We start from the raw sequence: 15,873 nt of genomic DNA, 5'->3' as shown, positions 1-15,873 counted from the left end.
AAAGGCCCTGCAGGCAGCTGCGGAACTCCATCTATCTTCGCCGGCTTCGGACTCAGACAGAGGTCCACACATCTTCACATCAGAAGAGGAGGAGGGTAGTGAAGAGACGCTTTCCAGAGTGGACTCAATGACCCCACCGCTAGTCACACCACAGACTGCCGATACACTGATATGACTAGCAGCTAGCAGAACTAGTGCATAGGGCAGCACGGTCAGCAACTCTATAAAGCAGGTCGAGGTACGCGGCACACCGAGCAGCACAGTTAGCGCTTACATATTTTTCTGTAGACCACTGAGCGCGTATTGATCCTGCAAATGCCCCCGCGAGAGTTACCTGGCAGCTGCGCTACGCCACCCCTCTGATATTTAGCAGTTGTCTTCGTGCATGAGCATGAGTTTGGATGTATCGCCGTTTGTGATAGGTCCCGAGCATTGGGATTGTTCCCCATCCCAGTTGTCTCCCTTAGAGAAGTTGTTTCTCCCCGACACTGTATACGCGCGCGCATAGACGAGGTGCTACATTCATTCTTAGACGGTGCGATTAGGCTAAGCCAGGGAAGTGTTCTGTGATTTGGTGTGGCACCCAGGCATCCTACCTCCCGAACCATTCACATCACAACATGGCACATAAACGGTTCGTCACCGTCCTCACCCTGAACGTGTGCGGAATTCACTCGGCGCGGAAGCGGTATGCAGTTTATGCTTGTATAAAGAGGCAAAATGCCCAGATTTCGCTGCTGCAAGAAACCCACCTGATTGGGAAAGAGCTAGACAAACTGCGCAAACGGTGGCGTGGGATATTCTACTCCATGACATTTTTGGCCTACGCACGTGGGGCCCTCATTTGGATACATCCGGGGATCTCATTTCAAGAGCTCTCCAGAACAATAGACACAGAGGTTTGCTACGCACTCCTACACGGGCTGCTGTATGGTCAGCAGGTAATGCTGGGTAGCGTTTATGCGCCTAACACAGACCAGGGAACATTTTGGGACGCACTCTCGCGCCCCTTAAGTGCATTCACCCAGGCCCCATAGATATTAGGAGGGGACCACAACTGTGTACAAAATACCTTAATTGACAGATTTTACCCGCCACATCCGGCATCCCCCATAACAGCACAAGCCAAACAATTCGCTTCCTGGGCAACACTTTGGGCTCTGACGGATGCATGGCGCACTAAATATCCGGACCACCGACTCTATTCGTTTCACTCTATCCCACATGATCTCAGGGTCCGCCAGGACTGCTTCCTCTGCTCCCCCCCATTATATCTAAGGTACAGTGTTAGAAGGTGGTTCTGACACTATGGGCCGCCTGGATTTTTTGATTTTTGAGCACCTAATTGTTGAGCTTTTACTGTGGGGGAGCCTCATAAGTTGGGACTCACCCACAGTATACTCGGGATGTAAGAGACTGCATGGGGATTTTACTGGTGTTCCCCTGGCTTGACCAGACCACTGCGCAGCAGCTGGAGTAAGGGACACCGGGCTGGTTACATGCAGACACTACATGCGTGTGCACACGTGTATGGGCAGCTCAGGGGAGATTCCTAGCGTGTGCAGTCCAGGAGCAGCTACAAAGTGAATGGTGTGGCAGGACTTTTGCAGTTTTGGGTGGAATAGGCTTTATACACTGGAAACATGCCAGGGAAAGTCAATGTGTCTTACTGTGTTTTCACTTCATTAGTTCCCTAAGGGAAAGTGGGGCCCATGGCTAAATTAACTTCCACAAGGCCTACAGTTTCCAGACATGCACTAAAGTCCATTGTATTGGAGGTGAAAAGAAGTATTCTGCAAAGTCCAAAGTCATATTTGTACTGCTTTTGGGTCATCCAGAACTGTCATATTTCTGTGAGCCAGACAGGACCAGACCCAGGCTGAGGGCTGACCTCAGCTGGATGGATTGATAACCTTTCTTCCACAGGCTAGGGCCTCCTCTCCACGAAGAGAAGATGGGAGGGGATACAGGTTCATCAATTAGCAGCTGTCACTGGGTGCCAGGCACCAGGCTGCACCAAGGAGGGAAGGCAGCGTGGGGGATGAGGCTTCAGACATGTGGCCAGAAACCCTGGACGACACCATTTTGAACAAGCTCAGAGGCTGGACAAGAAGGAGGGAGCAGGGGCAGGGACGTGATGTGTCGCTGTTTGATAGGACCAACAGAGACTTCCTGCCAGCCCCCTACTCACCTTTTAAAAAGTGCTTGCACAGGAAGAGAAGGGCTCTCTGGGGTGTGGTCTGCTGAGGGTGAAGGTGCTGGAGCCTGGCGCAATGGGCGGTTGGAAGGAGAGACCCCCTGACTGCCCCCAGGACCCTATCAGCACCAGAAGAAGAGCCCAGGACTGGTGCACAGAAGCAGGGGCCTCTGTGCAGGGAGAACAGAGTCCCAGAAGGAGAGCCCGGCGAGAGGCTGGCGCAGGGAGCCAGTGAAGACAGCACCCTGCTGAATCAGAGACCCTGAGGGCAGAGGAGAGTGTTCCCAGTTGGCGGGGGCTGGTAAAGAGGAGCATGAAGCGCCCCATAATGCCTGGCCAGGCATTTGGAAATCTGCCGTTTTGGTGCTTTGAGGCCCCCAGAGGAGGGGGGTCACCCTCACTTGTGAAAAGGTGCTGGGGGAGCGGCTGGGAAGCACAGTCTTCCCCCCCCCAGCATGAAGAAATCTGCCATTTTGGTGCCTGGTGGCCCCCAGAGGAGGGGGTCAACCACATCTGTGAAAAGGGGTGCAGGGGGGGCTGCAGGAGCACCGCAGTCTCCCCCAGCATAAAGAAGAACAGTCCACCCCTAAGTTTCACGGGGCATCTGAAAGAATAACCCCTCAAGGGCTCAGCAGAAGGGCTGAGTTGGGGATGTCTGGAGAAGGGCATCCCCTGAAGGTGAAGTGGTGTAATTCCACCGAAATGCATTTACTATTGGTTATTTCTTTTTAGGTGGACTGAAAGTCACATGTGTAAAGTGAAGTACCTGTGTAAGGTGATGTTAAGCTAAATGGAGTTATGTTGCTGGACCTTCCTGCTATGGGGTCTGGCTGTATTTACGTAATCCCATGCTTTTACCTGTGATTCCTTTTAAAGTGAAGAGGCACTGCAGGAGAAGTGTAGTTGCCAGGAGTACTTCTTTTGAAGGGACTGTAAGGCACATGTGTAAGGAGATGTCATAAGCCAAGAGGGGCTATGTTGCCAGACAGTCCTGCTAGGGTGTCTGGCTGTATATGCGCAATCCTGTGATTTCATCTGTGATGCCCTTAGGGGCTGTAATTGCAATGCATTCAAATTATATGCGCAATCCTGTGATTTCATCTGTGATGCCCTTAGGGGCTGTAATTGCAATGCATTCAAATGATCAACCAAGGTGATGAGTATTGTCATTCTAAAGTGTGCGTAAACATGGATTCTTGCTGCTGCGCTTAGGTGAAGTCCCCAGACTGCTAGCCCTTAAGATATAGAGGTGCATACTTTATGGTCAGTAGGAGATGCTCAGTCAGGGTCATGTGTCACCAAGGCAGGTTTACCCCTTTTTAATGCTTGTTGAGGTAATGGGTTGGGTCGCCACTGGGATGGTGCCAGTGCGCAGGGCCCTCGCTCCAGGTTATGTTCAACTAACTGCATTGGGGGCAAGTTGATGTGCATACATGGGAGTGGTGGTACTCGACCCCACCCCCCCTGCGGGAGGGGTGGAGATGTTATGCAATGTCACAAAGTTATTCCAACAGCTTATGTATATTTGTAAATTGGCGCATAGTATTGAGTGGTGTGTGTGTTTAATAAATGTACTCTTACTTTTATAAAGCAAAGTACAGACTGGACAATCAATTATTGAGTGTTATTTTTGTGCACCTGCAAATGGCGATTACTTTTTTTTTTTTGTCCTCATCTCACCAGTAAACACTTGTGAGTCTTATGAAGCCGCTTAAACGATTTATGGGGGGGGGGGGCCCACGGCTTACCACATATGTTTCCGTTGGTTGGCCAGTCCCTTGTTTGTATGGGTAACTGGAGTAATCATTGGACAAAGGTGTTTAGTCGTAGATTATGACCCCAATTCATAAAGGGATGCCAAAGATTAATAGACGCATCCCCTATTCCATCATATTCCAGATGGGCCATACAAATGGCGATTACTAGCCCACACCACCTCCCTTGAGTAAGCCTCAGACTGCTCTGCAACGCTACCCTCTGAGGGTCAGGCGCTACAATTGGGTGTTTGGTTCCCAGTGAAGGACAAATGTAGTCATGTTATTTGTGCAGGCCTCACAGATGCTGCCTCGTTTTCCAACATACAGGGAACTGAATACTTCGGCAGGGTCTTGTCTGACCATGACGCGCACATGATAACCTTATTATTGCAACCGCCCAGGCCCCCGGTCCCTACTTAGTGCCTACCCAAGGACTGCCAAGAGGACGCAGTATTTCGGCAGACGCAAGCAGCACATATACGGACATACTTCAACGAGAATGTGCATACAGCGTCTACCCGCGCAATGGAGTGGAGTGCATCCAAGGTGGTGATCAGAGGCACATGCATACAACACATCTCAGGGGTGCGTAAAATTCTAGAATGCAGCATGGTGGAGAAGGAGCATGCACTAGTCACATTAACGCAGGCAGTGGATAGAAGGGAGGCCACTCCAGCCCAGGTAGCGGACGCTAAAACATCATATGCTGAGGCGCTGGTGGACCTTCGTAGGTACAACTTTAGAGCGCACGCCACGAATATGCACAAGGAAGGTAATAGAGCAGGTGCGCTACTGGCCTGGCTAGTGAAGCAAGACACTACCCTCCCACCGATCACTGCGATCTGTAATGCAGCCGGTGCCCTGGTACACTCACAGACATCTATTCTAGAAGTCTTTCAGCAATATTACACACAACTATACTTGGCCCCCGCCACAGTGGACTCGGAAGCATTTTCCCGATTCTTAAGTGCACTCCCCCCTGCCCGCATACCGCAAGAGACCTGATGCAAGCTGGACGAGAAAATGACTGCATCGGATGTTAAGCAGGCATTACAAGCGCTAGCTACCTGCAAAGTGCCTGGCCTAGGTGGCCTCCCACTGGAGTTTTTCCGCACCTTCTCTATCCAATTGATGCCGCAACAGGTAAAGGTTTACCAGTCGACGTTAGATGAGGGAGATCTACCACACTCTATGTGTGAATCGGTAATAGTCTCATTCCCCAAGCCGGATAGGGATCCCCAGCTTGTAGGATCCTACTGACCTATAGCCCAGTTGCCAGCAGACTACAAGATATTTGGGAAGATACTGGCGGAGAGATACTCCACAATCCTCCCTACACTGATACACTCGGATCAGTGTGGGTTCGTGCCGGGGAGAAACACCTCCTACAACATTAGGCGCCTCCATCATGTCCAGAACCAGACTCGCAATCATTTCCCGCGCGCAGCATGCCTGGTACTGGACCTTGAGAAGGCCTTTGATACTCTGAGCTGGCCTTATCTCCTTCGGGTCCTGCAGCAAATGAGAGTGGGACCACGACTGCTCACTTACACTAAGCTCATATACACTAGGCCGACGTCCAGAGTAAAATTGGGACCCTATATGTCCTCATCATTCCCCATTCTTAGAGGCACAAGGCAGGGTTGCCGCTCTCCCCCTTGCTCTTCGCGGTGGTGATGGAGCCGTTTGCGATCCACCTCTGCAAGAAGGGAGAAACATGGGGCATACCGATCGCTGGCACAGTCCACGCGATGACACTATACGCCGATGATGTCCTCATCTATATCCAGGACATCACGTCAGACCTCACCCCCATACTAGACACCCTGCGTTACTTTGAGAAGGTGGCAGGATTGAGAGTCAACTGGGCCAAGTCCATGATATACCCACTCTCAGGCGACCTCCCACCCAACCGCTGCTAACAGGCTGGCAACACATATCTTGGAGTGCCCAAGCAGTTAGATACTTGGGTATATGACTATACCACATGCCGCAGGACATGTACGAGGGGAACTACCGTAGGGTCCTAGCCCGGGTTTGAGCCTCAGTGAACTTCTGGAAAGATCTCCCATTGGCCCCTATAGGGAAGATAGCAGTGGCCAAGATGAGATTGGTCCCACAGCTGCTGTGCTATTTCACCAATCTCCCAGTGGTCCCCCTGCCCCTTCTTCCATGAGCTGTGTACCCTCCTGATTTCCCTCATCTGGGGAACGGGCCGCAGACGGATAGCCCTTGCTAAACTGCAGTTGCCAATGGATCAGGGAGGACTGGGTGCTCCCTCCTTTGAGACGTACTTTCTGGTGGCTCAGTTGCAATGGGTGTCGCACTGGACCAAAGGCTGTGCACTGACGGAAACACACACTATGGTGGGACCAGTCACCACCCCTGTTATACATCGTATGCTGCTACCAGGTGCCGAGGCTGTATAAGATTGCCCACTCCAGATAGCAGTAGCACGAGCATGCCTGAAACGCAAACACAAAATGAGCCACTCAACCCCTTTCTACTCTCCCATACAGCCACTGGTGGGCTTTCCCAGAGGCCGAACTCATTACACAGAAAGCGCTCTGCGCATCTGGACCGAACACGGAATCGCAGAAGCGGGCGCCTTGTATACCAATGGGCAACTGCAGGCTTTTGCTGACCTAGTCACCGACACGGGCCTCCCAAACGGGCAATTACTCACACAAAGGCAACTGCTGATAGAATGTTGCAGAATGTGGAGCACAATCTACTCGGAGCCGCCCACGCACCCAGTACTGCATGCGATCCTCCAGATGGGCTCAGGACGACACTTAGTGACATGGTTGTACAAAGCAGTGCGAATGCTCGGCACGATCACTTTAATCTCTCTCCGAGACAACTGGGAAGCAGAATTCCAAAGGCCCTTCCATGATAAAGAATGGGAACACGCCCTTGAGTTCCCGAAAAAGGTGTCTCGCAACTATCGTTTTAAAAACATTCAATACCACCTGCTGCATTGCGCATACCTGACCCCAGAAATGCTCCAATGCTATTACCCCAACACACAATTCACCTGTCCTTGATGCCTGGAGCCCGGCGCCTCCTTCCTTCATATGTTCAGGGCTTGTCCAGCACTTCACGCATACTCGACCACGATACACGCCACTCTGCTCAAGATAACAGGGCTCAGTGATCTCAAGACATGGGAAGTCTGTGCATTGGTCATAGTCAAGCGCCGTAAACACCAAAAGGTGGAAACGCGTGTTGCCTCCCTCTGAATCCTCTTAGCGAAGAGGTGCATAGCCATGCACTGGAGGGCACAGAGTGGGCCATCGATCGAGGCGTGGCGGGGCAGTTAGCAAGTGGGGGGCTGTGGAGGAGGAGTCGCTTAGATTGGAAGAGATTCAGGGCACCCGCAAACACCACATTTCCATACAATCTGCCATGTCACTTCATGCTTTCAAACAGGTAGCAGCAGATGAGCCACCCACACAGGCCCCTACACCCCCCGCAGAGGAAGCACACCGCGGAGGCACACAGCATGTCCCCCAAGAAAATGGATGCTCAGAGAGGAGCGACCCACACACGGAATGCAGTCAGTGCCCCCTATGTAGCCTAACGTATCCCACCCCCTGCGCTACTAAGCCTAGTAACTATCACCGCACTTCAGACCCACTAGCCCTCATTAATATGCACATGGACCTATACAGTGAATCCCAGTTCAAACTACCCATGTTGAAGAATTATGTTTCATATTAAAAGAATACACAATAGGTGGTGATACCCAACACCAACACAGTAGGTCAACACAAGAGCAAGAGTAGGCCCTACAGGAAACAGTACAAGTTCACACAGGCGGCATTACCGTGTCGCCCCCAGGCGCAGTGACGATTGTTGTGTTAAGACTCATGTTTCAATCCAATGTAACTGCACCCAGGTACATCCAGTCTTTTAGAGCTTTACGGAACACCTGTAATGATGCTGTCAAGATGTATTGACCTTGCATACTAATGAAATGCCAATAAAAAGATCTTACCAAAAAAAAAACATGGCCTTGGTAACGCGTCTATTCCACAGGCAAGCTCCTGTCTGAGCACCAAGATTCCTCGTCTTATATACATTTAATCAACTTGAAGAGAGATTTCTAGAAACCCCCCTTCCTTCTGTTATTAAGTTAAGGCTGGTTGTACTGGTCTGGGTCAAGTTCACTCACAGGAGCTGGCAGGCCCCAGTGTTTGCCCAAAAGGCAGAGCTGTACATTCCGCCTTGGTTGGCGATCTGTTCATGTAAACTTTGCACACTGCCACCCCCATTCTGAATTGAACCACTTAATGTAAATGTCAAGGTACTTACAGAGCGCACTGTCACCAGACAGCCACCTTGCGGTGTCACCTTTGCAGTTTCCTGGCGCTGATACTCATACTGCTGTGGAACCCCTCCTGGCTTTCCCTGTGAAGTGTCCACTCCTGGGCACCCCCAGGGTGAAGCCAGGCATCCTTAGCACTGTTGGGGCCAGTGTGGAGGTTAAGCAAGCTATTGCCCAGAGTTGCAGCGTGGGGCCTGTGATTAGAATAGGCACCGAGGCGAGAATAGACAGGTTCGAGGAAATTGAGCCCGAGCCGGGACTCGAACCCTGGTCCCTCTGCTTCAGGGTCTGCTGCTCTAACCATTGAGCCACACTCCTCCACACTACAGCTGAATGTGTTTGGAAGTATTGGCTGCAGCTGTATTATCACCAAGGTTGGACAATAGGTACCATGCTTCAACTTTATTAGGGGTCATAAATCATCCTGAATGCCTGCCTGCCTGTCATAGAATGATAATTGTCACTTCTAATTTGCATCATAAATCAAAATCACGCCCTTAAGCTACATTGTCATCATAAATCAATGCCATCAACCAACACAGACAGGAGTAAAGCTGAATGGTCATCAGGCCATAAATCATTTCATAACATACTGGGATATTGTTTCATTGCGGCACCCGCCCCAAAATGATACGTGGACATGGGCGCCTTCTTCATTTTTAAAGGGCTGAGATGCCCTGAGGGCGAGTTTTCGAATCCTGGACGGCCTTTCCCTTGGCTGGTGGGATTTGCGCCTTTCGTGCCTGTTTTGGTGCCATTTCTTCTTCTCACCGCTCTTCTTTTGCTCGGGGCGGGGGGTGCCATTTCCTATCCATTGTCCCTCTTTGTCCCACATTTACAGGCCTTGGCGAGTTTACCACACTAGCCCCCCCTCTGTGTGTGGGCCTCTGTTAGTGCCGGCAGAGGGCCCAGGTGAGCAGAGGCCGTGCCTGTACCGGACGAAGAGGCAGCTGTGGGGTCGTGTTGCTCCCGCCCTGGTGAATCTTGTGTCTACAGTTTACTGTGATGAATTCGAGGCAGGGCTATGCGTTCTTTCGAGCCATGCAGAAGACCTTTGTTTATCCTAACATTTACGTTTTATAAAATGCTATCTATCACCAGCGAGTGCTGTTCAACACGTTACATTCCTTTCATATTTACAGTTGCTGAGGATGTTGGTGGGAGGATGTTTGCCGATACTGCAAATCTTGTGGTTCGGCCTATAAAATCTGATGCCACATGTTTCATTTGGAGGATAAAAAAAACAGGTCTTTCCAGTTGTGAGTGTTTGGAGCTTTTAAATGAACTTCTGAATCCCCTTTCTGTTTAAAAAGAAATCCTAATAAAAGAATATTAAAAATCAGTATACGTGAATAAACATTTGAGCCAGTATTATTAAAAGGCTGTTGTGCCTAATGGCTGAGCGCATCGGACTGGGGCCATCGTCCTAATCAACAAGCAAGCAATGGCACAACCAATAGGTTTGACGTTTGTACACTGTGCTTTTGGCTTACTGTTTTTGTATTCCCTGTTTGGTTGTGTCCTTCTTCCTCCATTGCAATGCATGAGGGACTATTTTACACCCAGGAAGCAGTCAAGTAGCAGTGGAGAGAGAGTGTTGACAAAAGTATTTAAAAATTCATGTTGCTGAAAAAGGACTGCTTTATGTTCTGTGGTATCCATTTTTCAAATGCTTTTGTCAGTGTTCTCTCCCCAGTGCTCCAGTTCCGGTCATTACACTCCCCTGTCACTTTCCTGTATGCGGGCAACCAGCGGGAACCAGAGGTTACGTTACTCTGCCGCAGTGGAGAGCAGCACGGGGTTACACCAAGCATGATATAATACCCCAGGTGATAGGAAACTTCCGACCCAACCCCCTCCTGTAACGTTCCAAGTTCATGGACTCGTTACCTCACTCCTAACCATTACTAGTATTTGGTTGGTGAAGCATGTTCTTCGCTACTGAAGAAGTTTGGTCATCAGCATGGATTTGTTTTTGCTAGTTATGGTTTTGTATTTCTCTGGTAAGAGAAGTGTGGCCGGGGGATTGAATCTGTGGCAAGGTGATATTGCTCTATTATTAAATAGTTCATTTAGTTGAGGTACTTTACATTGCATGGCAGTGTTTAGCCCTGCTTTGGAGAAGGGTGGGATTGAGAATTCTTGACATGGGATTGCTGGTGTATGCCCCTCCCACCTCTGTCACTGGTCATTCAGACCTTTAGGTAAAAGTTGTCCGGAGTCTGGGCCGAGGCATCTGGGGATGTTTGCCAGAGTCCATCTCCTCCCATACCAAAGGTCATTGAGGACGGTCTTGTCTTTTGAGCACAAGGAAGGTAATTTTTCTTTGCAAGCAAGTGGGAAGAACTGGTTGGGCGGATGTATTTCATAAAATCTAGGATGCCGTTTATTGATAGATCAATGCTCGGCTCAGTTGGTGATTTTTAAATCTGTGTCCTCACTGTGAAACTAATTTCGTATTTGGTTTGTGTATTTTTATTACGCTGCTTAATTCTGATGTTTAGTTGTTATTAAATCATTAATATATCCAGTTACCTTACTCCAAATAATGGGTGACTTAAGTGTCTTTTTCCAGTTTGGTGTAATTCCGCCCAGCGGTTCGGGCAACAGGCGTGTCTAAAGACTCTATGGGAATTATCATGGGAAACACACTTTTTTTACCTCCCCCTTCCCTTTTTCGAGGCCTACTCTTGGTAGATCATCCTGAAACTTTCCATGCACAACTAGAATCACTGGCACACTTTTTTGGGGGGACATTTTGTGAAGATTCATCAACCGACACAAAAGATATAGACAAGTCAAAATGCTAAAAATTCAATGGTCACCCAAACAGCCACACCGACCCTAAATCCTAAGGAATACCTCACCACCCAAAAACTCATACCCACTCTAAACCCTAAAAATTCCATTGCCACCCAAAACCCCATACCCACTCTATACCATAAAAAATCCCTTACCACTCAAAAACTCATGCACCCCTTTAGTTCTAAAAATTGACTTGACACCCAAAAACCCATACCCACCCTAAACCCTAAAAAAATCCCTTACCACTCAAAAGCTCATACCCACCCCAAACCCTAAGAAAATACCTTGCCATCCAAAACCCATACCCACCCTAAACCCTAAACCCTAAATAAATCTCAAACAAAAAGGCAACACCCACCTTAAACCTTATATATATATATATATATATATATATATATATATATACATATATATATATGTATGTATATACATATATATTATCTACTGGCGGTCGCCAGTAGATAGTTATAGTTACAACCTAGTTTCCATAGGAAATCTCAAAATTCTATTTTGAATAACTTTGGCGCCGGTTGACGAATGCTCGAGAAATTTTCAAAACTAATGGGGTGCTCCATTCAGCTCCTACCCTGAAAGTCTCGGGTGATTCGTCAAGCAGGGGCCGAGAAAAAATGGGGGTCCCAAAACACGTTTTCCCCATGCATTTTTCCATAGAATGAATGAATGAATGAATGAAGGACAACTTGTAACGCGCAAACTTCGCCCAATGGGCGTCAAGGCGCCTAACAAATAAAGCTGACTGGGAGAGAACAGGAGAGCTTACTGATAAGCCTTTATAAAGTACCAGGTTTTAAGAGCTTTTCTAAACAAAGACAGAGATGGTAACGCCTTAATCTCTAGAGGAAGGCCATTCCAGAGAAGAGGTGCAACAGTGGAAAAGGCTCTGCTCCTCCATCTGGCTTTTTTGAGCGAGGGACTACCAGCTGGTTGGAGTCTGCAGATCGCAAAGACCTGCTAGGAGTATATCGGGTGAGCAGAGACCCCAAAGCATTTGAGGGGCCAGCCTGCACGGCTCTGTAAGTGAGGCAGAGAAGTTTGAATGAAATTCTAAAACTAATGGGGAGCCAGTGCAGGTTCTTCCTGGCCATCGTTGCCGAAGAGTCCCTAGGAAGTGCTAAAACGAATCTAGCGGCAGCGTTCTGTACCACCTGCAGACGTTGTATCAAATATTTATTAGACTCCGCGTATAGTGCATTGCAGTAATCCAGTCTAGAGCCCACGAGGGCAGTGACTGTATGTTTTCGTGCCTGCGGGGACAGGTAATGAAGGATTCGTTTCAGGATTTTAATAATTCCCCAGCAGGTGGCCACGGTCCTGTTAGTCTGGCTATTCATGGCAAGTGAGGTATCAAAAATGACACCAAGATTCCTAGCCGTAGAGGAAGGAGTAGGGCAGGTTCCAAGGGACGGAGGCCACCACTCATTGGACCAGATGTTTTGATCTTTGCCGAACACGAGAACCTCCGTTTTATCGGCGTTGAGTTTTAAAGAATTCAGCACCATCCACTCAGCGACCATCTGCATGCAGGCCCTAAAACTAGAGGCAGAGACACTCAGAGAATGGCTAAGGGGCACCATAATCTGAGTGTCATCCGCATAGGACACTACCTCCATCCCCTGCGATCTTACTAATCTTGCAAGGGGGGCCACATACAGATTAAATAGGGTAGGGCTTAAGGCCGAACCCTGGGGCACTCCACATTGCAAAGATTTAGCAGGGGAGAGGTAATCACCCAGCAGAACTCTTTGCTCTCTAAGATGTAAGAAGGAGTCAAGAAGACTGAGAGCCTGTCCTGCCACCCCTGCCTCCCTCAGCCGCGATGTAAGGGTAGAGGGAGACAGGGTATCGAACCTTTAGGACCTTTAGACACAGCTACAGCCCGAACGGCTGAACAGAATTACTTGAAATTTGGCAGAGAGGTAGCCATAAGGTCAAGGAAGTGCCTTTTGCAGGTCTGGTGTAAATCTGTTCACTATTTCCTGAGAAAATAGCATTTAAAAGCATACATATATGTGGGCGGAGCCTAACCACACATCTCATCCTGAGATCTGATTGGCTGTCAGCACTTCATCCAAGAAGTGTTGGCAGCCATCTTGGGACCAATATACATGATAGCACCTCATTAAAAAGCATTGCAGTTAATAGAAGGTTTTAAGACTTTAGTTACATTATAAATCATTTGTTGATGGTACCATACTCATTTTAGGAATTGTTGTATGTTCTAAGGTGATTTCACCATGTGAAAAAGCCTTCTGCTGGGATATCATGATTGGGAGAAAAATATTTTCTCATGCTTTTACCACAGAGGTTTGGAAGGTGATCTATAAGCTAAACTGAGAGCTTATTTTCTGTAAATTCACATTATCATTCTCAGTCATGTGAGAATGAAGTCTGACATTCTCAGTAAAACATGTACATACAACAAGGGCAGAGACTGTCAGTTGATTCCTTTGTGTTCTACTGCAGCTTCCCAGAGTGTTCCAAAGAACTACTAGAGCGCTAACAGTCCTACTTATGATAAAAGTATGGCACACCTGAAGCCATCTTGCTTGGATTAAAGTGGTAACTCTTAAAACATTTAATTTAAAAAGGAACAGAATGAGGGGGTTCATTTTTCCATAAAAAGTATGATTAGTGCTGCAGAAAGAAAAATTAGGGCACATTTTGAGTGACTTCTCAAATCCTCTTCTATTTCATTAAAAAATTCTGACATGCAGACTGAAACATGCACTTTCAATACCAGCAGCAGTTTTCCCTGGTGAGCAGTAGCTTTACTAAAGTGATCTAATGAGCAAAAAGATTGCTAACATTCTGAATTTATGGCAAATGTGTGACACATCTGAATGCCTTCTTGATGGAATCAAAGTAAAAAACTGAAAGTATTTCCTACTGAGGAGACTGCAGTAAATGAGGAAATTAGGAAACTTCATAACAAATAAGTCTCCCAAGATGGCCACCAGAGACAAAAGAGGCCAAATGTAGCCCAAATATCACCCAGATGTAGCCCAAGTATAGCCCAATGACAGAATGTCCCAGAATGTTCTTAAAAACTACTAGAGCGCTTACTGTCTTCATTATGACAAAAGTATGGCACACCTGAAGCCATCTTGATTGGAATAAACTGGTAAAACTTAAAACATTTAATTTAAAAAGGAACACAATGAGGGGGTTCATTTTGCTTATATATATATATAAGGTTTAAGGTGGGTGTTGCTTTTTGGTTGAGATTTATTTAAGGTTTAGGGTGGGTATGGGTTTTGGATGGCAAGGTATTTTCTTAGGGTTTGGGGTGGGTATGAGTTTTTGGGTGGTGAGGTATTTCTTAGGGTTTAGGGTCGGTGTGGCAGTTTGGGTGACCATTGAATTTTTAGCATTTTGACTTGTCTATATCTTTTGTGTCGGTTGATGAATCTTCACAAAATGTCCCCCCCAAAAAGTGTGCCAGTGATTCTAGTTGTGCATGGAAAGTTTCAGGATGATCCACCAAGAGTGGGCCTCGAAAAAGGGGAGGGGGAGGTAAAAAAAGTGTGTTTCCCATGATAATTCCCATAGAGTCTTTAGACACGCCTGTTGCCCGAACCGCTGGGCGGAATTACTCCAAACTGGAAAAAGACATTTAAGTCACCCATTATTTGGAGTAAGGTAACCGGATATATTAATGATTTAATAACAACTAAAAATCAGAATTAAGCAGCGTAATGAAAATACACAAACCAAATACGAGATTAGTTTCACAGTGAGGACACAGATTTAAAAATCACCAACTGAGCCGAGCACTGATCTATCAATAAACGGCATCCTAGAATTTATGAAATACATCCGCCCAACCAGTTCTTCCCACTTGCTTGCAAAGAAAAATTACCTTCCCTGTGCTCAAAAGACAAGACCGTCCTCAATGACCTTTGGTATGGGAGGAGATGGACTCAGGCAAACATCCCCAGATGCCTCGGCCCAGACTCCGGCCAACTTTTACCTAAAGGCCTGAATGACCAGTGACAGAGGTGGGAGGGGCATACACCAGCAATCCCATGTCAAGAATTCTCAATCCCACCCTTCTCCAAAGCAGGGCTAAACACTGCCATGCAATGTAAAGTACCTCAACTAAATGAACTATTTAATAATAGAGCAATATCACCTTGCCACAGATTCAATCCCCCGGCCACACTTCTCTTACCAGAGAAATACAAAACCATAACTAGCAAAAACAAATCCATGCTGATGACCAAACTTCTTCAGTAGCGAAGAACATGCTTCACCAACCAAATACTAGTAATGGTTAGGAGTGAGGTAACGAGTCCATGAACTTAGAACGTTACAGGAGGGGGTTGGGTCGGAAGTTTCCTATCACCTGGGGTATTATATCATGCTTGGTGTAACCCCATGCTGCTCTCCACTGCAGCAGAGTAACATAACTTCTGGTTCCCCGCATACAGGAAAGTTACAGGGGAGTGTAATGACCGGAACTGGAGCACTGGGGAGCGAACACTGACAAAAGCATTTGAAAAATGGATACCACAGAACATAAAGCAGCCCTTTTTCAGCAACATGAATTTTTAAATACTTTTGTCAACACTCTCTCTCCACTGCTACTTGACTGCTTCCTGGGTGTAAAATAGTCCCTCTGGGTGTAAAATAGTCCCTCATGCATTGCAATGGAGGAAGAAGGACACAACCAAACAGGGACACAACCAAACAGTAAGCCAAAAGCACAGTGTACAAACGTCAAACCTATTGGTTGTGCCATTGCTTGCTTGTTGATTGGGACG

Source organism: Triturus cristatus, chromosome 7 (genome assembly GCF_964204655.1).
Source record: "Triturus cristatus chromosome 7, aTriCri1.1, whole genome shotgun sequence".
NCBI lineage: Eukaryota > Metazoa > Chordata > Amphibia > Caudata > Salamandridae > Triturus > Triturus cristatus.
The sequence above is the reverse complement of the archived record's forward strand: the minus strand, read 5'-3'. Positions refer to the sequence as shown.